Source organism: Stenella coeruleoalba, assembly GCF_951394435.1.
Source record: "Stenella coeruleoalba genome assembly, chromosome: 1".
NCBI lineage: Eukaryota > Metazoa > Chordata > Mammalia > Artiodactyla > Delphinidae > Stenella > Stenella coeruleoalba.
The window spans coordinates 5266513-5290462 of NC_137169.1; the positions used below are offsets into that span (position 1 = coordinate 5266513).

At 44.9% G+C, this 23950-nt stretch overlaps 1 protein-coding gene and 1 pseudogene across 2 annotated transcripts in view; one reads left to right on the plus strand and one right to left on the minus strand.

Moving 5' to 3' along the window:
* Window positions 1-23950, plus strand: part of CAMTA1 (calmodulin binding transcription activator 1) — a gene marked incomplete at its 5' end in the record, with an annotated part of 885827 nt that overhangs the window by 472287 nt on the left and 389590 nt on the right.
* On the minus strand, window positions 17576-18946 carry LOC307196298 (dnaJ homolog subfamily A member 1-like; annotated as a pseudogene). The gene has a single exon. The product of its transcript is annotated as a dnaJ homolog subfamily A member 1-like (transcript).

Here is a 23950-nt window from a genome sequence, read left to right on the forward strand (position 1 = left end):
GGCGTGCAGGTATCCTGGGGTACAGAGACATTTGGTTTTGTTGCCTTGGGCCATAGGGAGCCAGTGAAGTTTTTGAGCAGGACAGAAATATGGCACGTGTCCACGAGATTTCTGATTGATGGTGTTCGTTACAGCAGTGTTGATAATAGAGGGAATTTGGGAAAGCCTAACTCTCCGACAATAAGGAACCAGTTAAGTAAATCAGGGTACTCAAATATTTGTTGAATAGATGATTATATAGAAGAGCACAAGAAGAACAAACAAGAAAATAAATCATCTCTAATCCTATCCCCCGACAGCACTTTTAGTGTTTTTATGTCTTTTCCTCCCCTCCCCTCCCCTCCACACAAGGTACACTACATACACTGCCATCCTGACTCAGACATCCACGTGTGCTTTGCCTCAGCTTTTCTACTTAATGCTCTGTGGTGAGTGGTTTCTCGGGTCCTTGAATACGTCTTGCAGTCCTGATTCGAATGGATGGCTGTTGTTCTGGGGTACGGCGCTCCTCAAAGTTTGGATGGAGACCTTCCCTTCCTGATCTCCACTTCCTCTAAGGCCATGTCATCCATGCCTAGCCCTCCATCAGCACCTGCTGGCAGGTGACTTGCACTTCTCTATCCCACCCCCCTCCCCAGACCTTTTCTCTGGGCTCCCGATAGGTTAGTCAACTGCCCCTTTGACATCTCCTGTTGGACTCAGCAAGTCCAAACCAGACCCATGACCTTCGTCTTCACATGCCTCTATTTCCAGGAAAGGCACACCTTCCATCCGGTTATGCAAGCCAAGAACCGGGAGGAGTTATTGACCTTTCACCCCCGTCAGCCCCTTATCCAGATAAACTCCAATCCGTTTACATCCCGAAGCTGACAAATCCATCCCTTTCCCACCATCTCCTTGGCCGTCACACTAGCCCAAGCTGCCACCACCTGGACTTAGCATCATTCTTCCAAGTGGTCCACCTGTGTCAGCTCTCACCCCCAACCCATCCTCCGTACTGAGGGTCTTTCCACAGTGAAAACTCCATGGGTCCCCTGCCCCTAGTTCTCAGAAGGGGACTTGGAACTATCTGGTTGGAAACAGGGACTCTGGAGCCAGCCTGCTTGGGTTGAGTCCCCATTCCCCCTTCCGTGTTACAGTTTTCTCGTCTTCTGTGAGGATTGGGTGAGTCGATCACAGATAGTGGTCCTAGATCAGCCCTGACACATAGAAAGGCTATTTCAGCATTTGCTGTTGTTGTCTGTAAACAGGGATTGTAGTAGGAAACTCACAAGTCAACACTGGCAAGACGCTGATGGGCATGTTGCCTGCAGAGTAAGCCCTTGGTTGCTGTTGGCCGTTCTTATGGTCCCTCTAGCCTCGTCCTGTGCCATATGCTGTTTCTGTCCCCGAGATCCACATGCTCCTTGAGCTCCTTGTGCTCACTACGTGCCTGCCCACCACAGGGCCTTTGCACATGTTGTTCTTCTGCCTGAACACTCCCTCTCCTTTTCCCCTAATTCATGTATTCTCAGGTCTTGGCTTAATGCTGCTTCCTGGCCTCACTGATCTCCCTGATGTTGGGTCCTCCTTCCTAGAGAATCGGAGAACTTGTCCAAGGAGGGATGGCTTGACGGAGTGGAGCTCAGCTTTCCAGTCCCACATGTGGGGGAAGACACAAGTCCCACAGCTCTCTTGGAAACGCATTACTCCTCAAGGCTCCCCCACAGTGTTCTGGTGGCCTCTGGTGGTGACTCACCATCCCAAGGCTCCTTCTGGCCAGGTGGCCCCAATGGCCATAAGTCCCAGGAGGAGCTGTCCAGCCTGAACTGGACAGAGAGAGCCATGTGTGCACCCGGCAGCTCACTTCCACATAACCCCTGCCCCTGTCGGCACAGCTGCTGATGAGAAAATGGGTCGTGAGGATCAGCAAGGGCCAATTTCCTATTCTTTATTTTCTTTTAATTTGAGAGAAGACAGACAGAACCTTGTCAGGTAATTACATCCCGGAGGGGAGAGTGTGGAGCAACTTTCCGGCCAAGTCTCAATTCACACCCGGTTCCGTGGTGCATTATGCTGACTTGGGAAGCTCTGTGATGTGTGGGCTGACCCTGGCCGTGGTGTCACCTTTGTGGGAGCGTTCTAGCCAGTGGTTTTATTGACTTGTGACTCAAGGATCATCCGTGGTTCTCTCCAAGCCATTAGCAGGCATCACCAGTGCCCTGCCCGTCTCATGGCAGCTCTTCTAAACAGACACCCAAAGCCTTTTTTTCTTTCTGAAATACAGACCACAAATACTATGGTTTATGAACAGCTGAGCTATTTTATTTGGTGCAAGGGAGCGCTCTAACCTAAACATCACAGGAAGGGAAACCTGTGCTCAAGTGAACCGGTGGCCAGATCTGCCCCATCTCTTTTTACTAAAGCAGAGACTCACAGGCCTCCTTTTGGAGTGAAAGTAGGGTCCCGACAGGATCAGGCAGCTCCACGATGACACGTGCTGACTATAGCGCCTGGAAGCTACGACAGTTATGCATCCTTTGTTCCAAGCGCCGCTGATGGCCGAGATTCCTACGATGCAAAATTGGGACCAGCAGGATACTCGTGATGCAGGTGACCATGTACATCTCTAAACCTTTTACAAATTCACAGGCCACATGTGTCCTCTATTCACAGCAGAAAGGCCAGGAAAGAGCTGCTCCTCTATCATGTGTTCTCACATGTGGCTCTTTCTGATGCCTCCGCCACCGTGCTGATGGAGCCTACCGCATCCCGAGGGTTGTGCTGGGCTCCAAGGACTGATGCCACCTGGTCTCTGCCCTCAGGGCACCCATCGCCTGAGTGATAAGGGGGTGGTGAGTCTTGGGAGGGCAGGGGAGACCTCCCTGGGAGACCAGCAGTGATTGGAGTCCTGAAGGGTGAGCAGGAGTGGGCCAAGCACAGAGGGGCATCGGGTAGAGGAGACAGCCCGGGGGTAGGGACACGTGTGCCAAAGTGTGCCTTCATGCTTTAAAACTGCTAGAGCAGCGCTTCCAGATCTGGGGATCTGGGTGGTCCCTGAAGATAGTCACAGGGGTCTGCAGCTGTTTGCAGCATTTGAAAAGGCCAAACAGAGATCTGTAGTAAGTTGTGGCCATGGCCGTGGTGTCCAAGCTCTTCTCTTTGGCTGGAATTACACCTGTTCAGAGTGGAGATGCTGCTGTCCTGCTGAGAAGTGCCGATGGGTAATGAAAGTGATCATGATATCATGGCAGCATTTTGGTAGCCAACGTTTTTCTCCACGGGGTGAAGATTTCTGGCACCACCAGGCTAGAGATGGGCTCTCAAGTCTCAAAGTATGTTAGGCTCAGAGTGGGAAGGGTGACCCCCAATATGTCTGACAGTCTACAAGTTAGAGATCTGGGGGGCTCTAGGGGCTGAGTGGAGAGAGGATAGGCTGGAGTGAAAATCCCAGTTTCCTATTCACGAGCAGTGAGACCTCAGGCGAGTTAACCGGGCTTCCTGAGCCTCAGTTTCCTCCTTTGGTCCCGAGGACAAAGGTGCCCTCGGGACTGTCGGCTGTGGGTGTAGCGTTTAGGGCAGGGCTTTTCGCTGAATTGGCCCTTGGGGAATAGAAGCTGGAGCTGCTACTCCTGTTCTTATTACTATAAGTGTCCAGCATGACTGTGATTGTCACTGTGAGACTTGCTCCGTGAGTATAAATTCAGTCCATCTGATTCTGCCTAGCTGAGGTCAGCCTGCCCTGAGAAACAGCAACTTTGGCAGCAGGGGAGACCAGGGAACGAGGGAAAAGTAAGTTATTTTTATCACGGAACACTTGGATGACCAGTGTGGACAGGGCAGCCAGCCTGGATCCGTTCCATTGGCGTCATCAGCATGAGACGTTTTTGGTTGTCACCTAAATTCGGCTTCTTAGTTGGAACTCTAGAGGCACATTTCCAACAACTGTCTGGAAACAGAAAGTGGTGCAGGGAAGAAAACCAGATGCCAGCTTCCCCCGCTGTTTGGATGGGGCTCTGTAAATGGAAACATCTGAGAACACCGTCCAAGGGCACACACGTCCATCTCAAAGCCGGTGCGTGCGTCGCGGGGAGGGGGAATGGATGGCCCACACATGCTCTGACGTTTACATTGAATATTTTAGTTTGCAGAAATTTGAAATGAGGGACTTCCCTGGCGGTCCAGTGGTTAAGACTCCATGCCTCCTCTGCAGGGGGCACGGGTTTGATCCCTGGTCAGGGAGCTAAGATCCCACATGCCGCACGGTGCGGCCAAAGAAAAGAAATTTGAAATTAAATATATTTTCCACCAACACTAAGAAAAATCCATGTACAGAAACCAAATCAGATTGGAGACCTAAGGACTGGTGGCCAGAAATTATTCTAAAAATAAAATATACGGAGACTGAATTGCTGAAGCGGTGGCTTGTTCTGAAGCTTCCTGGGATGTGAGCTAGAGGGAAGGTTTATTGGACAGAGCCTTCTCTGGGGATCAATTCTGAACGACTCTTACATACTGGCAGTTTGAAAAGGAGAGAAAAAAAGTTATTTGAAAGAACTTATTTAGCAGACAGAGCCAATATCCTGTGTTTTCTGGAAGCCACCCTGTGTTTCAGCTCCAGTGAATGTGGATCTCTTTCGGATCTTTATGCGAAGATCGAATACACTGGAGAGGCTGAGGGTGCTGTTAAGACCCCTCAGTCTGGGGCTTCCCTGTGGTCCAGCGGTTAAGACCTCGCCTTCCAAGGCAGGGGCTGCCGGTTCGATCCCCGGTCGGGGAGCTAAGATCCCATATACCTCGGGGCCAAAAAACCAACACATAAAACAGAAGCAATACTGTAACAAATTCAATAAAGACTTTAAAAATGGACCACGTCAAAAAAATCTTTAAAAAAAACCAACCCAAAACCAAAACCTCCACCTCTGCTACCCCAGCCTCGCCATCCATTCTGAGGACTTGACTGTCTTCTGGAAGATGATACATAACGGTGCTGCTTCTTTCCTGGGACCGTCAGCCCAGATGCCAGGTCCCCCACTCTCTGTACTCAGGAGCGAGAAGCTCACACTCCCCGATCCACCCTAGTTGATCCCTGATTGAATTCCTTCTGAAGAAACCCCTTCCCAGCCCTTACAAATCACTGAGGGCTGCTGTTCCTTCCCTGTCCTGTTCGAGGCCCCTGCAGCCTGGGGTGCATTTGCCTACTCAGAAAACTCAGCCACTTTGCCCAAGCGAGTTGGCATTATTGCCGTCGCGCCCCCGGCTCCCTTCCAGAGGCCTCCCAGTTCAAAGCCGAGTGTTTTCTGCACTTTGCTTCCCCTCTGGGAATTGCACAGGAGTTCCTGCAGAGCAGGGGCCCACCCCAGCCCATCCTCCACCACCAAATAGACAGACATCAGAAGTGATCTCCCGGAAAGCCGGAAAGCCAGTCCTCGCCCGTTCTCCTGGGAACCCTGGAGAATCCCCTAAGAGGCAGCAAACACTCGGCACGGGTCCGGCTCCCTGCTGGGTTGCTGGGAGTTCGAAAGCCCAGCTGACTTCCACGGTAATTTTTCTGCTGTACCCCACCTACTGACTGCTTTCCAGTAGAAAGGGAAGGACCTGGGCTGGAGAAGCTGGGGGTAGGGGTGGAGGCTGGTAGAGGATGAAGAACACAGGCACAGCTTGTCTCAGCGACCAGAGGCCTCCTCAGCTTCAGAAGCTGCTGCCAGAGGCCCGCTGCGTCCCGGATGACATGTGCTGGAAGGCAGCTGGCCCGAGAGAATCATCCCTGCCCGCACCTGGAGGCCATTCCCGGGCTGGCGTTTCCCTGGCGCTCAGAGTGAGCAGAGCCCATTTGGTCGTTTGTCAGCCAAGACGGAAGAGTCACGACGAGCCGATTTATAGAGCTTACAGAGCGTTATGGCACGAAGGCCCAGGTTGTTCTGTGATCCATGTGCACCTTCCTGTTCGGGTTTGTTTGTCATTTGTTTTCTCGCCATCCACCGGGAAGTGTATTTATCACTACAGCTTTCATAATATGGTGGTCTGCTTTCATCCGTTACAACACAGTGCTCCTATTTCAGTGCAATTGAAGCAGGGGTGGAGGAGTTGGAAATGGGTAGCATCCCACTTAGGACTCTGGGTAGGGCACTCCAGACACGAATTATCCCAGCTTAATGCCTCAAGGCATTGGGGCTTCCCCCTGGGCATGAGGACGAGAAGTATCTTCACGGCTTCTTGTAATATTGCTGGCCAGGGTCCCGAACTATTTCATGCCCACCTTTCTCCAAAAGCTCAGAAATACCTTTGGGGTCTCCTTGGAGCTGGTTGCAGGAGATTTTGGTAATAATGAGTATCTGGCTTTTGTAATCCTTTGTCTGCTCCATGCCGGCAGCCTCATGCTTCCCACCTGCAAGGGTACCACGGGCAGGCATTTCCCAGGGGAAACACGGTTGAGCCCCAAGCCCAGAGTAACCCAGGCTTCCCTCATTTCTGTGCAGAGGGCGCCAGTTAATCCTGGGCGCCCGCCGGAGGAGGTGCCTGAGCAGATCACTGCTGAACAAGCTCTCCCTAGAAGTGCAAATGGCTGGGGTGCTCGGATGGGGGCAGGGGGGCAGGTGGAGGCGAGCCCCAGGTGGTGGGGGACTCCCTCGTGGGTTTGTGGATGGGGCTGTGCTCTTCAGCCTGGTCTGAGACCCCTGGGGGTTTATACTCTTACCCACTTGCTGAGCGTAGGCGTTTGGGGCTACACTGCGTTTCTCCAGGGTGCAGGCAAGGAGGGAAACTCAACAGCTCTCATAAATCCTTGTGAAACTGCAGAGATGGGCAGTCACCTTAAAGGACAGTGCACTCAGGCCCCCAGAACGACTGCACCTGATGGAAGCTGTCCATAGGACAAGAGAGAGCGTCAGAGGGACAGGCAGTCTTGGCCAGCAGCCAGCTCATACATGGTCCGTGGTGAGACCAGCCCTGTGGAGAAAGGGCTGCCTTGGCCTCCTCTGCCCGAAGGCTTAAACATAGAAACCACCGAGCTGCTCTCCTTCGGTTTCCCAAAGAAAATGCTCTAAATCATACAACTTTCTGGTCCCTGGAGTAGTGATTTCTTGTCAGACGTTAATAAATTTTCATTTTATCCCTATGCCTTATGAACTTGGTTAAAGGGAAGACTGCCACTCTTTGACTCTGCCATCACTCCTTGCAGGTGAGGACCAGCCCTGCCTAGGTAGAGTGATGGGGCAGTGACTCTGGGGGTTCTTTCCCTAATGGCTTCTGAGGCCAAGGCCCTTGGTCACAGGTTTTCCCCACAGCTTCCCTCCGCACTGGACCTGGTCTCCAAGGTCATTCTGGTGTCGACTTTCCTCCCCTCATACCCCGCCTCCATCTGGCTGCCTGGCCAATCATCACATGTGGGCAGGGACACGGGCCAATCATTGCGTGTGAGCAGGGACATGGGCCAATCATCGCGTGTGAGCAGGGACACGGGCCAATCACCGCGTATGGGCTGGGGCACGGGCTGGGCTAGCAGTCGTCTTTCAGGTGTCGGACATTGGCTCTAGCATTTACCCATCATATGACCGAGAGCAGCTATTTAAGTCCTTTCTGCTTTGCTTTTCTATCAGTAAAATCAGGATCACAGTGGCACATACCTCTCTGGGGGTTGGAGATTTACACATGTGGGGCAGCACGTGTCCAATGCTTGGAGCGCCACGTGGCTCACACGTGCTCAGTGTCATCAGGGGACCCACGGATCTCCACGTAAGATCTTTCGGTCAGCGGCCCACGACTGAGAACTAAACCCCTCTATACGTTTTCATGAGCTGACTTCTTCTTTTCAACCAGATTGTAACTCCTTCAGGGGAGGGTTTGCTGTATGTTTCTTTCCAGTCTGCACCATGGAGCCTGGCAGAGTCCTAGCCCACGCTGGCTGATTGAATAGCTGGTGGTACTGTGAATCGGGGGTGTAGATTAAGAAGTCTTTTCCAAATTACTTCCAGGTGTTTGTCATTTCAACATCACATAACCACACAGGAAAAGGCCCACTGTGTGATATTTATTCATCTATGCAACAAATATTTATTGAGTGCTTGCCATGGCATGGTCCTAGTTCCCGGGGATTCAGAAGTGAACCAGACAGATAATATCCATGGCCTCGTGTAGCTTACTAGCAGCAGGGGAGACTGACACAATGGACAGATACAATCCAGGAGGTGATCGGTGCCTCTAAGAAGGCAGGGTGTATTAGTTACCAATGTTTGGGTAACAACTTACTCCAAAACTCAGTACCTTATAACAGCCATATTTATTCCTAACCGTTTGTGTGGGCTGGGGATCCAGGCATGGTTTACTGGGTCCTCCAGCTCGGGGTCTCTCCCAAGGCTGCAGGCCGGGTGACAGCCAGGCCTGCGGTCGTCTCCAGGACCAAATGGGCCCAGATCTTCCAAGCTCACTCACATGGTTGTTGGGAGGATTCAGCTTCTCATGAGCTGTTGGACTCAGGGCTTCAGTTCATCACTAGCTATTTGCTGGATGCCACCTCAGTTCCCTGCCATGTGGACCTCTGCAGATCACACTCACAACACCTCAGAGCAAGTGAGAAGAGCCAAAGGGAGTGAGCCTTCTAGGACCCTTGACTCAAGGTCTTTTGTACCAGTCTTCTGAGGGAGGAAGGCGCTATTAGGAATTCCACCTTACAGATGGAGAATGAGCCACAGAGAGAGTAAGTACTTGCCCAAGCTTATGCAACTAGTAAGTGGCAGGGCCAGGGTTTGGCCTCATGCTATTTGACCCCAGCATCCGTGCTCCTACCTATCTCGTCGTACCATTGCTCCACTTTCAGTCTTCCAGACAAGAAAAGATGGTTGTTCAGTTACTTTAACAGCAGTGGAGGTGGTGAGAAGTGAGCTGACAGGGGGTGCATTTTGAAGATATTGTTGGTAGAACTTGTTGATAACTTGGATGTGGGATAAGGGGAAAGAAAAAATATGAAGATGATTCCGAAATTGCAGCCTGAGCAACTGGATGAAGGATGGTGCCATTAACGGACATAGAGAATCATAGGAGAAGAGAGGGCTTGGGGGGGAATCAAGAGGTATGTTTCAGCCACATTAAATGCAACATCCAAGTGTGGATGTTGAGTAAGCTATTGGATATATAATCTGGGGTTCAGGGGAGCCGTCAGACCAGAGATGCAGACTTTTGTAGGCATCAACCATGGGTGACCACCCAGGGAAAGCATACAGAGGAGAGAAAATGACCAAAGACTGAGGCCCTATGACACCTAAAACATTTAGCAGTCTGGGAGAAATAGGGAGAGCCAGCAGAGGAAAAGGAGACAAAGGGAATCATGAGGCAGAGGAGAACCAGGAAAGCATGATGACCTGGGCACCAAGTGGAGAGGAACTCTGAAGAGGAAGTGGTTAGCTGTGCCGAATGCCTGATGAGGGTATGATTGGGATGGGGATGGAGGATCAATGGGAAAAGAAACTGTAAAACTGTATGTTCAGAAAGATCCTAATTTTGCAAAAAACGATTTCTCCTCCCTAAAAAAAGCTCTCTTTGATTTTGATTATTAAATCTGTGGACCAATTTCAATCCATGAACATGGTATACTCTAGATATTATGGAACTTATGTTGTAGGGAGTCTGGATTGTGTTGTTTCCTGTAAAGCATGTTGATTTTTGTTCTGACAGATGACTCGGTTCTACTCTTTTGATATGGTTGGTCTATTTTGGTTTTGCCCTTAGTTGAAAGCTCTGCTGCTTATGCAAGGATGTGGTCCTTCCTCTTAAGCCTGGGCTTTCTGGAGTCTTAAGTGAATGCTGCAGGTACCCAGTGAGGGTTCTCACATCTGGCTGGGCCGTAATTCAAGGTCCCCCAACCCTGCGTGACCTCCAGTATCGCTGTTTAGCCTTCAGTGCTATGGTATCTAGAGTCTTGCCCCGCATATGGGGAGTTCTGCCCTCAACCGGGTACCCCCCAGGAACCTCCAAGCAGACTTCTGCAGACTTCCTTCTACACAGCTCCCTTCTCTCCAGGGCTCAGACCTTCAAATTCTAGCTGCTTCAGCAGCCCCAAATTCTGACTTTTGCCTTCTCTGATCAGGGAGGCTGTTGTGCCCAGCTTGGACCCCACCTCCCTGCGTAATGGTCCAGAAATTCGGCAGATGTAGGGCTCACCTTGTGTGTTTTCTTTCTTATGGGATCACAGTCCTGAACTGCCTGTCATCCAGTGCCTGCAAAGAGTAGCCTCAGATATTTTCATCGAGTTTTATGGCTGTTTCCAGCAGGAGGGCAGGTCTAGCTACAGTCCCTTCATTGTGGCTGGAAGCTGAGTCGCTTTGATTTAGTGTTTACTGTTTCCTCCCATCCCCTGCACCAGATCATCACCCTTATGGGCAACAGTTCTGTATGTGTTTGCAGTGTGATACAGAGCAGTCCCTTTCACTGAAATAAAATTATCAGACAATTTGCAATCTGAAATAAACAAAGACCATCGTAAAGATGTTGTGGTTGCACTTTTAGGCTGGTGTCTGTAGGGAACTTGCAGGGGCGGGTCCTCAAGGAAGACTCTATGGAATGTGGTTGGACAGAGAGCTCCAGGGCTGAGGACTGGGTGGACTTCCCGAGGGGGAGGTGCAGGGCAAGAGCCAAGGAAACATGGCAGGGGTCCTGGGTGCAGCTACAAGGGCTGAATTCCTCCTCAGCATTCCCCAGAGATGCATGGTCCCCCTGCCCCAACCCAGGATGCTCCCATGCAACAGAGCTCCCCTCTTCCTTATATCAAAGCTACTTTCTGCTCTAGAAGGGCCACTGACAAGTTCCGCCCAGGGTCCCTGGGGTGGACAGGAATGGATTTTCAGCTTGGAGGGACAATGATTGTCTTTTCTCTGTGAATCGAAACGGGACCGGTAGCTCTCTCTGACCTGGTGCATGTCACCCTCTCTCCTGGGGGTCTGTTCACACAGGTACCTCCCTCCATCTACAGGCTTGGGATTCCCGTGACTTGCTACAGGGGAAATTCTAGAGCGTTGTGCCCAAATGGCCCTGGAGTACCAGAAGTCTGTTGCATATTTCATCACTTCTATCTGAAGGATGTTTTATAGATGTCTCAATACATTCTACAATAGATCCGTACTAAATTGTTTATCCAGCAAACTTTTTTTAAGCACTTAAGATGTGTCAGGCATTGTGCTAGGTTCTAGAACCCCCAAATCCCTGACCTAAGGACTCAGAAATGCACTCAGGGACCGTCTTGGAGAGAAGGGTGAGTCTGGACTCATGCACTGAGATGGGGAACAGCAAAACATTCAAGACGGGCACTCCTGAGTGGTTAGCATTCGGGCCTCCCTTCCCCTCTGCTCCATTGCCAGCCAGGCTCAGGGTTTCCGGATGCACAGCTGGCTTCTTCCTCCTCCAGCAGTGACCTAAGGAGGTGACTTGCTTTAACGAAGGGGCTACCGTCATAGAGTCAGATGTCTTGAGTTTGCATCTTGCCTCCCTTGCTGTGTGACCTTAAGCAAGTAACTTCCCCTCTCTGGCGCTGGCTCCTCATCTTCAAAATATATGAAAATTTTGTTTCAAAATATGAGCTGGAGGTGTAGAGACTCGGGGTCCTTACCCAGGTCATTCTATGTGTTTATGGATTCGTCGTTAAGACGGCCAATAGTAAAACTATTCTTTGTAGGAAAACAGTATATGAAACGACTTGATTTCTTTATATTAAAGGCACTCTTTACCACTAGGAATATTATTAAAACCATCTTAGCCTCTGAACAAGAGCTTCACATTTGGCCCTGTGACAGCATCATCAGCTGTCTTCCCCCCTTATGACAATCCTGCCTGTGACTCATAGGGGCTAAGGCAGGGGGAGAAGGTGGGTGGTCTGGCCCGCCCCACTAATCCCTGCTTTCTCTGGAATTCTCCACTTGTTTATAGTCTGGGCAACTTGCCTCCTGCTGCTGCATGACTCAGACTCGGAGAGCAGCCAGTGGCTCCCCTGAGTCGGAAGCTGGCCATTGTGTCTTAGTCTCCTGGACCCTTCCGATAAAGCCCTACATCTCCATCCCCTCCCCGGCGGCACCACCGCAACCCCACGTGCGCCATCGAGAACACTCGTGCCGAGGACCTCGAGAGGTCCTAACCCCACCCTGGGACAGGATTTCCCTCTCCTCTTAGGAATTGGTTTTGTTTTGCTTTGAAATGTAAGTTTCTTTCTGATCAGGGGCAGATGCCAATTTCATGGGGTCTGAAGACAATACAGTTGGGGATCTTGTATAAATACAAAATCATGAACACAAAATTAGGCCTAGCATCTTGGAAGGGGTCTGTCCATGCAACACACGGGTGGTGAGGCGGCGGCAGTCCTGAAGCTTCAGTGCCGGTAGCTTCACGGTAAATCTGACTGCGGTTCTGACTCGCTTAAGGTCTGGAATAACTGCTCCCCGCACCTTCAGTACATTATAATTTAGGATAAAGTAAGAGAATTGCTTGCTGTATAGTTATGTTAGGATCAAGCAGCCACTGCGTAATTTAGATGTGAGCTAGTATTCTTTTTAAAAATTTTCCTTCTCATAAAAGCAACAGATTGAATGTCCGATGAGTCACAAATGCCCTTCTGAAAACAACAGCGTTAGAGGGGCTCACTCAGAACACGTCCTTTCCTTCTTCCAAAGCGGCTCCTTCAGATGCTGGCACGGAATCACCCACCACCACCGCCCCCCTTCTTTCTCCCCTTCTCCTCCTGCCCCACCCCTGCACGTGCCGCCAGCTCAGCAGACATTTAACACGTCACATCCAACACCAACGTTTTTAACTACAGCAATTGTTTAAAAAATTGTCCGGAAACAGATTGAACCAGAAAACAGAAAAGATTGTCAGTCATCGGCGGGTGATAAGGGGAAGCGAATTCGAGTCTGTCGGTTGGCAACATTTCCCAACTGTCCTGGTGTAAAGTGATTCCAGAACAACTTTATTGGAATAGTCTGTGTTGCACTCAAAGTAAATATTAATTCCATTATGCCGTAAACTTTTATTTATCGTGACAGCAAGTCATAAAATTCTCTTACTAGAATAGAGCTTCTAAATTGCGTATCATAGATGAGATACAGTGCTCCCATTGGATGCTAGCAGCAATTACCCACCGTCCTTTATGCAAGTTGGTATTAAAGGTGCTTTCTAAGTATGAGGCACAGTCTGAGCTTATGAAGAAAATCTTCTGTGGCTATTTTCCAGGCACCCAGAAATACAAGGAGAGGGTGACTGAGAAGTCACAGCAGCAGAGGCCAGGCACGAGGATCAAAGGGCACAGAGTCCCTGGCAGTAATTCACTGAAGTGTTCTTTGCATATTACGGGTCTGACTATTTTAATTACATAAATTGCTCATTAGAAGTGCCTTGTGATTGCCTCACTCTGTGGTATTGTGAGAACTGTAGGTTTTAATTATTCCTTTTTGATTTATAGTGTGGTTTGACTTGTTTAGGGTGATGGTTTGAAAATATAGATCTGCTTTAATTGTTGTACTAAGTGAAAATAGATGACTCTGTTTATCAGATCCCTTGACTTTGTGTTTGAGGAGTACGAGGGGTCTTATGGTTTCTCAGCCCTTGTTGGTGACTGTAGGGGGGTTGCCAGGTGGGGCCTGGGGAGACTCCCTCTCAGCCTCTGGACAGGCAGTACTTTGGGCTCTGCCTGACCCTGGGGTGGCCTGAGCAGAGCTTGGCGGTGCTTAACCTCTGGATAGATTTCATGACACCTGCGCGGAAGTCCCCTCACCTCTTCCCCACAGTGTGGACAGGACAGGAAAAGCCAAAGCTCTTCATTATCTTCGGAGGGCAGGGCAGGGACGATGGAGGCTGGGGGGCAGGAGGGATGCTCCTGGGATCTCTGCTGCAAAGCCGTCATTCCCCTTGGCCCCCGCCCAGCCAGCTGTCACCTCCTGCAGCATCAGGCCTCCGCCTTCCCAGCCCTACCCGGAGCTGAGCTGTTCTGAGCTCTGTAATGGGGCCGGGCTGCAGGCTTTCCCGGCCCCTGGGCCCGGCGCCATGTCATCCAATGCCTAGAATTGATGAGTTGTGAGACCAGACCATGGCTTCGGGGATAAACTTCCAGGACCTGCTCTGGCTCATCTGTAGCCACTGATGAATAAAAACTCAATTAGGACGCTGGTCCTTGAAAGGCAGCTATTTTAGGACTCACTTTTGGAAAGGCAGAGGATTTCTTTTTCCAAGATAAAATTATACATTTGTCAATACAGCAGTAGCATCGACCGCTTTCTCTTGGGGGTCTCTCGTCTTAACTATTCTCCATCAGAAAGCTTTGCTCTTTGAAGCTGGGCTGGCAGTGGGCTCCCGTGCATCCGGCTCATCGAGAGATGCCTCTGATCCCTCTGCCTCTGCTCTCACGTGTCCTTTCTGGAGCAGCTCGCCTCTCGCTGACAGTAGAGGGACAGCCTCTGTGAGTCTAGGAGCGTTTTGTCACAAAACCCCTGGCCCATGTCTCCCCCTTTTCATCACCTGTTTTATGAATGTGGCACTCTGTCCCAGGCCAGATTTCCGTGACATGAAAAATACACTAAATATGGTCTGCCACGGTAACCGTCATTAACCAACCACTAGTTTTGCCTTTATAAATTTTTACGCACCGCTAAATTATAAATACGCAATGCCGAAAGTGATGAAATGTGCACCTCTAATATCTGCGGTTTTAAGATTTGTAGTTGTGCAAGCACATGCTATAAATTGGAAGGAGCTGGGGTACCTCATCTGTTTCCTAGTTAGAGCCCAGGTTGGGCTTCTCCCCTGGCAGTCCCGCATGAGGGTCTTTCCTCTCAGCAGGAGCCGTGCAGGTAGCACCTCTCGGGTGCTGGGCTGCCCTGGTTGGGACCTTTTTCTTTGTTTGTCGTTCACATGGATTCAATAAACAAAGGTTCAATAACATATGCTGTGTTTCTGAACTGTGCTAGGCTGGAAGTCCACAGTTGAATGAGTCTGAAAATTTGCATCATCTGTTTGAGGAGGTGGGCAAATTAACAAGTAATGGCAGTGCAGGGGTTGAGGCCCGGGGAGAAGGGTACCCGGGTGCTGGAGGTGACTAGGGTGACTTTGAACAAACTCTGTCTCATTGTCCTCATCCGTGAGTGGGGTGTATCCTTGTCTCCCCCCTCTTGGTGCTGTTGGGGGCATTCTGTGAGTTCCTGCACATAAAAGCATTTATTTAGAGCAGTTCCTGGCACAGATTAAACATGAGGTAAATGTTAACTATTATAACCACACTCATTATTACTTGATTTCTTGCTGTCTTATGCCCAAAATTAATAGCTGAGATCATGGCAAGAGCACTTTCTTTCTTGGTTAAAGAGCACGGCCTGGGGCTTCCCTGGTGGCGCAGTGCTTGAGAGTCCGCCTGCCGATGCGGGGGACGCGGGTTCGTGCCCCGGTCCGGGAGGATCCTACATGCCGCGGAGCGGATGGGCCCCGTGAGCCATGGCCGCTGAGCCTGCGCGTCCGGAACCTGTGCCCCACAACGGGAGAGGCCACAACAGTGAGAGACCCGCGTACTGAAAAAAAAAAAAAAGAGCATGGCCTTCATTACTGCAAGGTGTGAGTGAAAGAGACATTGTATTTTCTCCAACATGAAAATATTTTCATTGCCATTGTGTTTTTTTTTTTTAATGCAGCTTGGAAATTTAAAGAAACATTTAAAATAATTATAAAGAGAAACAACTTATTCTGCATGTTTCATCTTATACGATTTTCTGTTGAAGAAGTGACCTTATTTTTTTCGTTGTCTTTGTTTTGATCTCAGAAGTAATTTATTATAAAAATGCAACCAGTATAAAAATGTATAGATGGTAAAAGTCCCCCCTAAACCCAGTGAGCACACACACATTTTCACACACACTCTAGAAAGGTATCATTTTTAACCAGCAATATACTGTGAACTTTAAATCAACACAGATAAATATATTTTAACAGCTGTACAGTAGTTCCTTACAGGGACTTAACCTACAACATAACCTAGTTATGTTGTTTCCAGATTTTTTTCTATCCATACTTCAATGATTATCCTTGAACAGGTTTTATGTACTTAGGATAAATTTCTAGAAGTGGTATTATAGGTTAGAGGACTTTCATATTTTTAAGATTGTTATGTACTTTTTATTAAAGATTTTTTTTTGGATGTGGACCATTTTTAAAGTCTTTATTGAATTTGTTACAACATTGCTTCTGTTTTATGTCTTGGCTTCTTGGCCACGAGGCATGTGGGAATCTCAGCTCCCCGACTAGGGATCAAACACGCACCACCACCCCCCTCCCCGCATTGGAAGGCAAAGTCTCAACCACTGGACCACCAGGGAGGTCCCATATTGTTATATATTTTTAAACTATAAATTATGCAAACTTTGAAGGAATAATACAGGATAAAGAATTGAGAAGGTAGAAAAGCTATACAGTAAAAAGTAAGTCTCCCTTCCCTACTTCCCACCCTGCCTCACCCAATCAGCTCCCCAGAGGCCAACATGTTACAGTTTCTCATCGATCCTTCCAGTGATAGACACTTTTTCCTTTCTTTTCTATTGCGCAAATGTAGCATACTTCATACACATATTACATCTTGCTTTTTCAGCGTAACACTGTAACTTGTATTAGGTTGGTTTCCATTAGTACGTAAAGAGCTGCCTCATTCTGAGTCAGTAGTATTATTGAGCAGCTACTGTGTGCCTAGCATTGTTCTAGGTGCCAAAGACAGAGTAGCCCTTTCTGATACACATTCTGGAGAGGAGAGGTGGACGGTAAATTATGAAAAAATGTATATAGTATGTCAGATGGTGGTGTGCATCATTAAGAAAAATAAAGCAGAAAAAAAAAGGCATAGGAAGTGGGTGCAATTTTAAATTGGGAGATTAGGAAAGACCCACTGAGAGGGTGATCCACGAGCAAAGAGCTGATGGAGCAAGTGTCCCTGTGGAACTCCAGGGGAGAAGCTTTCCTTTACGACAGCAAGGAAAAGACTTGAGTTGGGAGCTGGTAGTCAACAGAATGAACGTACCACACTTGATTTAATCAACACTCTGCCGAAAGATAAATGCTGAATTAAATTACACCCCGAGCAACATCATATGAAGGTGTCTGTTTTCTCACATTCTTACCTAAACATTATACTATTGTACTGTTTTATTCATGTGGTTCTGGCATATACAAGGAGTTATCCCATAGTTTTACTTTGCATTTATCTTATGAAGAAAGTTGAATGTATTTTCTTTTTCTATGAGCTATGTATTCACATATTTATAAAATTTTGTATTAGATTGTTGGTCTTTTTCTTATTGGTTAGGAGAAGCTCTTTATATATTACAGAAATTAGCCCTTTTTTCTGTAATATGTATCTTAAATAATTTCTAAGTTTTTATTTGATTAAAAACCTTTGTATTCTACCTGTTCAAAAAACATTTTTTGAGCTTTTATATTCGAGTTTATTCTTCATTTAACTTTTAAAACACTACTATAGTTGAATATTAAAACAAACAGTAGCAAGTAGCGAGCCTATTATGATTATAGTCCTTCACTCAATCACTACTGCAAATAAAATGCCAGCAGTGAGTGTTATTCACTGGCCCCATTAGGAGGTCTGACACTGAACACCACCCCGGAGATGATGTTCATCATCCTCATATGCTTCTCCATTGCAATGGTGCCATCTTTCCTGATTTGGATCAAGTCCACTAGTTCTACCTGGTCCCTTTTATCAGTCTCTTCTACTTCCTTCCTCTCAGGTAGGAGTTTTTCCAGCAAAGAGAGTTTATCAGGGGAGAGAAAGCCATTCTCAGGAAAGTTTACCTTAAATTCAATGATTAGGCGACCTTTTTCATATGGTCTGCGATAAATTGGCATGCCTTCATTTAGCACACACTTGATACCTCCATGCTTGACAATCTGACCTGGATGAGAAGTGATGACTGTGGTTCGGTTGTCAAGAGTAGATATTGGCTTTTGGAAGCCACACAATGCCTCAACCAGCTGTATGTCCATACACATGAAAAGGTCTTCTCCTCGTCGAGTAAAAACAGCAATGGTCCTTCTGATCTAAAACGATGATAATGTCTCCTGGCTCCAGTCCTGGTTCTTGGTCTCCTTCACCATGGAATGTTATCTTCTGGCCATCTTTCAAGCCTATGTCAACATGAACTTCTAGAATTTTCTTCTCTTGAACTATCTTCCTTCAGTTGCAGTTTTACATCTAACTCTAGGACTGATGTGCTCTCCATGGCCCTGGCACTCCATGCAGACAGACTGAATCTGCGGAACCATTCCAGGTCCTATCTGATGAATTATTATTTGCATTCCAGTACCTCGGCAATTGGGACAGCACTCTACTGCTCCTTTCTTACCACCTCGGCCTTCACATTTGTCACAAGTCACATTCTTTTGCAGAGCTAGTTTTCTTGTTGCACCATTATATAAATCTTCTAAGGTTACTGTGAGTTGATGCACAACATTTTTACCTCTCCTTTCTCTCTGTATCCTGCCTCCTCCTCCAAAAAACATATCAAAGATGTCCATGGGGGAGCCAAAACCGACACCTGCTTCACCTTCTTTAATTGCCTGCTCTCCTCCTTTGTCATATAAGTCCCTTTTCTTTGCATCAGAGAGCACTTCCTAAGCTTGAGAAATCTGTTTAAACTTCTCTCCTTCATTAGGATTCTTATCAGGGTGGTACTTTGAGGCCAGTTTCCTGTAGGCCTTTTTCAGTTCTTCTTGGGTGGCATTGGGTTTGACCCCCCAGAACATCATAATAAGTGGTTTCCTTCACCATTTCCTACAGCTGGTGAGCAGGCTGATGCTGGTGTGGGGGAGTGGGAAGGAGCAGGTTGCCGTGCGCAGCTCGAACAGCCGCTGCTCCTCCGCCTTTTCACCGAGTGTTCTGGAAAGTTCCCCCCCAAAACGTTTAAATAGTCCAATTTATTAGTCTTTTCTTTTATGGCTTCCAAAGTGTGTGACATAGTGAAAAAAGCTTTTTTTTTTTTTTACTCTAAAATTACAAAAAACTTATTCTAGTACTTTAATTGTTTCATTTTGTTCTTACTTTAAATCTTTCATTGATTTGGAATTTATTAAGGTAGAAGGAATAGAGTCAGTATACAGTTTTTTCTTCCCCACAGAGATACTCAAGTGTCCCCAAATTATTTATTGAATTAATCCACTTTTTAACCTGTTGATGGGCACGTTCCCTCTCTGCCATATACTGAATTCCCAGTTGTATTTGGATCTATTTTGGGATGGTCTATACTTTTTCAGTGATTTGTCTGTTTACTCATACTGTTACACTCCAAATTATGATACATTTTCATTTTCATAGAGCAAACCCACCTTTATTACTTATCTTTTTCAGAATCTCCTTGGCGGCTCTTACTTGTTTATTTTTCTAATGAACTTTAGAATGATTGTCCAGACTAAAAGCAAGCCCTGGTTGGTATTTCTATTGTAGTTACACCTTTACCCCACCCTGAAGCCCCGACAACCACTGATCTGTGCTCCGTTGCCATAGTTTTGTCTTTTTCACAATGTCTTACAAATGGAATCATACAGTATGGAAGCTTTGAGACTGGCTTCTTTCATTCTGCGTAATGTCTTATGGTTCATCCAAGTTGTTATGCTCAGTAGGATTCCACTGTGTGGATGAACCACTGTGTTTTTACCCATTCACTGAACAAACTCATGTTTGTTGATTATGATCAGAGTTGCTACAAACTTTTGTGCATGCGTATTTGCGTGAACATAAGTTTTTATTTCTCTAGGGTAAATACCCAGGAGTGAGATTGTTGTGTCATATGGTAAATGTTTGATTAACCTTATAAGAAACAGATAAACCATTCTTATTGTTTGGGGTTTTATTTATTTTTTAATTATTCTACTAGATGTGTGTTGGTATTTCATTGTAGTTTTAATTTGTGTTTCTCTACTGGCTAATGATGTTAACAGCTTTTCATGTGCCTATTTGCCATTTCTATATCCTCTTTAGCAGTGCTTCAGTTCAATTTTTTTGCCCATTTTTAATTGCGTTTTTTGAGTCATAAATGTGATTTGACAATTTTTGTTTTACCAGTTTGTACCTTGACTTTTCATTATCCTAAGAGTGCCTTTCACAGAACAAAAGTTTTGAAATTTCAGTGACGTCCAGTTTATCATTTTTAAACTGCATCTTACTTTTGGTGTTTTGTCTAGGAAATCTTTGCCTAGCTCCAGGTCACAATTATTTCCCCACTATGTTCCTTTCTAAAAATTGTATGATTTTATGTATTTAACTTAGATTATGATCCATTTTGAGTTAATTTTTATATAAAGGTTTAGGTCAAGTATCCTATTTTTTTTTTTGCATATGGATAACCAATTGTTGCAACACCACTTGTTGAAAACTGTCCTTTCTCCATTGAAGTGCCTTTGCACCTTTATCAAAATCAATGAGGGTTTCTTTCTGGACTTTATATTCTGTCCATTGATCCATATGTCTATTGTTTCATCAGTACCACACTGTCTTGATTACTGTAGGTTTATAATGTCTTTAAAGCATGTAGTTTAATTCCTCTAATGTGATTTTTCTTTTTCCATATTGTTTTGTCTATTCTAGTTCTTTGCTTTTGATATAAATTTATGAATCAGCTTGTCTATAGCTACAAAAATTCCTGCTGGATTTTGATTGATACTGCATTAAATTTATACATCTCTTTGCAGAGAATTTAAATCTTTCCTATGTTGAGTCTTCTCATCCATGACTGTGATGTGTATCTCCATTTATTTAGGTCTGCTTTGATTACTTTCACCAGTATTTTGTAGTTTGCACCATACAGATCCTGTAAAAACTTGTTAGATTTTTACCTAAGTATTGAGTTGGCCAAAAAGTTCATTTGGGTTTTTCCTTAACATCTTAAGGAAAAACCAGAATAAACTTTTTGGCTAATGCAATATTTCAAAGTTTTGGAACTGTTGTAAATTGTATTCAAAAATTTTTTTGGTTTCCAGTTGTTCATTGCTAGTGTATAGGAATACAATTGATTTTTACATATTGACCTTGTACCTGTGACCATGCTAAGCTCATGTGAAGTTTAAGAGTGTTAATTTTGGGGATTATATTTCTTGGGATTTTTTATGTAGACAATCATGTTGTGTGAAAATAGTGACAATTTTACTCCTTCCTTTCCAATTTATATGACTTTTATTTCCTTTTCTTGCTTTATTGCAAGGGCTAAAAAGCTTCCATATAATGCTATAGGTGTGAGAGTCCTTGTGTAGTTCCCAGTCTTTGAGGGAAAGCTTTCAGGTTTTCACCATTAAGTATGATGTTAATTGTAGGTTTTTATAAATGCCCTTCATCAGGAAGAGGAAGTTCCCTTCTATTCCTATTTTGCTGAGACTTTTTTTTCATGAATGAATGTTGAAGTTTTTCAAATGCTATTTCTGCATCAATTGATATTATCATATGGTTTTTCTTTATTAAACTGTTAATATGGTAGATTACATTGATTTATGGATATTGAACCAGCTTTACATTCCGAGGATAAAATTCATTTGTTTATGGTATATTATCCATTTTATATGTTGCTGAATTTGACTTGCTAATATTCTATTGAGGATTTTTGCATCTATGTCCCTGAGGGATATTGATTTGTAGTTTTCTTTGTGGTACTATCTCTGCCTGGTTTTGGTATCAAGGTGATGCTAGTCTCATAAAATAAGTTGAAGAATGGTATCTCCTCTTCTCTTTTCAGGAAGAGATCGTGTAGAATCAATATCATTTTTAAATGTTTGGTAGAATTTGCCAGCAAAACCATCTAGGTCTAGAGAATTCTTTTTCAGAAGATTTTCAACTACCAATTCAATTTATTTAGTAGTTAGAGAACAATTCAGGTTATCTATTTCTTCTTTTATTCCTGATATAGGTAATTTTTGTCTTCTTTGTCAAGTTTGCAAGAGGTTTATTATTTTTATTTATCTTTAAAAAATCCAGCTTTTGGTTTCATTGATTTTCTCTGTTGTTTTTCTGTTTTCAGTTTCATTTGCAAGTCATGTTTACATTTATTATCTCTCTCGTTTGGCCTACTTTGGTTTAATTTGCTCTGACTTTTCTAGTTTCTTAAGATAGAGGCTTGGATTATTGATTTGAGAACTTTTTTCTACTCTAAGTGTTTATTTAATACTATGAATTTCTCTTTAAGTATTGCTTTAGCTTCATCCTACGGATTTTGATATGCTGTATTTTAACCATTTATTTAATTGAAAATATTTTCCAATTCCTATTGAGACTTTCTCTGGACTCACCTATGGATCCACCTGTGGATTATTTAGAACAGTTTTCTTTTTAACTTCCAAGTATTGAAGATGTTTCTGTTATGGTCCTGTTAGTGATTTCTGGTTTAAATCCATTACCATCAGGGAACACGCTTTGCTTTATTTCAATTCTTTTACATTTTAAGGTTTGTTTTATGACCCAACATATGGTCTTTTTTGGTGAATATTCCATGTACATTTAAAACGAATGTATATTCTGTTGTTGTTGGGTGGAATGCTCTCTAAATATCCATTAGATTCTGTTGGTTGATATGTTATTCAGTTTTTATTAGTATCCTTGTTGATTTTCTGTCTACTCATTCTGTTTATTAGTTAGAGAATAGTATTGAAGTCTCCATTTGCAGTTGTCGATTGGTCTATTTTCCCCTTCAGTTCTTTCGGGTTTTGCTTCATATATTTTGAAGCTCTCTTGTTAGGTGCATACACATCTGGGGTTATGTCTTCTTGTTGAATTGATCTTTTATCATTATGTAATGTTTCTCTTTATCCCTGATAATTTTCTTTTCTCTGAATCTACTTTTTCTGATAGTAGTAGAGTCACTGAAACTTTATTTTGCCTAGTGTTTACATAGTATATCTTCTTCCATCCTTTAAATTTTAATCTGCCCATGCTGTTATAACTGAGGTGAGTTTTTGTAAACAGTATATAGATGGATCATATTTTTTATTATCTGTTCTGAAAATCTCTTGTCTTTTAATTTGTGCATTTAAACAATTTATATTTAATATACTTATTGGTGTGCTTTATTATTTGGTTTTTGTTTATTTCTTATGTTTTTGTCCTTTTGTTTTCCCTTTCCTGCCTTCTTTTGTGTTATTTGAAATTTTTTCGTGTTCTATTTTATCTATTGTGTTTTTTGACAATACTCTTTGTACAGTTTTTTTTAGTGGTTGCTCTATGGATTACAGTATGATTCTTAGAATCAATCTACTTATAATCAATATTTTACCATTTCAGATAGACTATAGAAGTCCTGCCACCATATAGGTCCTTTTTCTCCTCTATTTATATTTTGTTTTATGTTAAATATATTACAACTATATACATTGAAAACCCCTCTAGAGAGTGTTACAATTTTTGCTTTCAACCATCAAAAGATTTTTAAAGAACTCGAGAGGAAAATAGTCTTTTATATTTACCCAGATGTTTACCATTTCTGTTGCTCTTCCTTCAATACTGTTGTTGCAATTTTCCTTCTGTTATGTAATTTCCCTTCTATCTGAAGAACTTCTTTTAGCAGTTTTTTAAAGCAGGTCTGCTGGCAACTAATTGTCTTAGTTTTTCTTCATCCGATATTGGATTTATTTCTCCTTCATTCCTGAAGGGTATTTTTTTTGCTATATATAGAATCTTGGGTTGAGTTTTTTCTTTCACTGCCTAAAAAATGTTAGTTCACTTCTTTTTGGCCTCCATGATTGCTGACAAGAAATCTGGAGTCATTCAAATTTCTGTTTCCCGTAACAGGGGTCAGCAGCATTTTTCTGTGTAGGGCCAGATATTAAATATTTTTGGCTTTGCAGGCCATCTGGCTTTGTCACAGCTACTTAACTCTGCCATTGTGACACTAAAGCAGTTATACACAATACATAAGGGGATAGTTATAGTTATGTTTCAATAAAACTTTATTTACCAAAACAGACAGTGAGATTT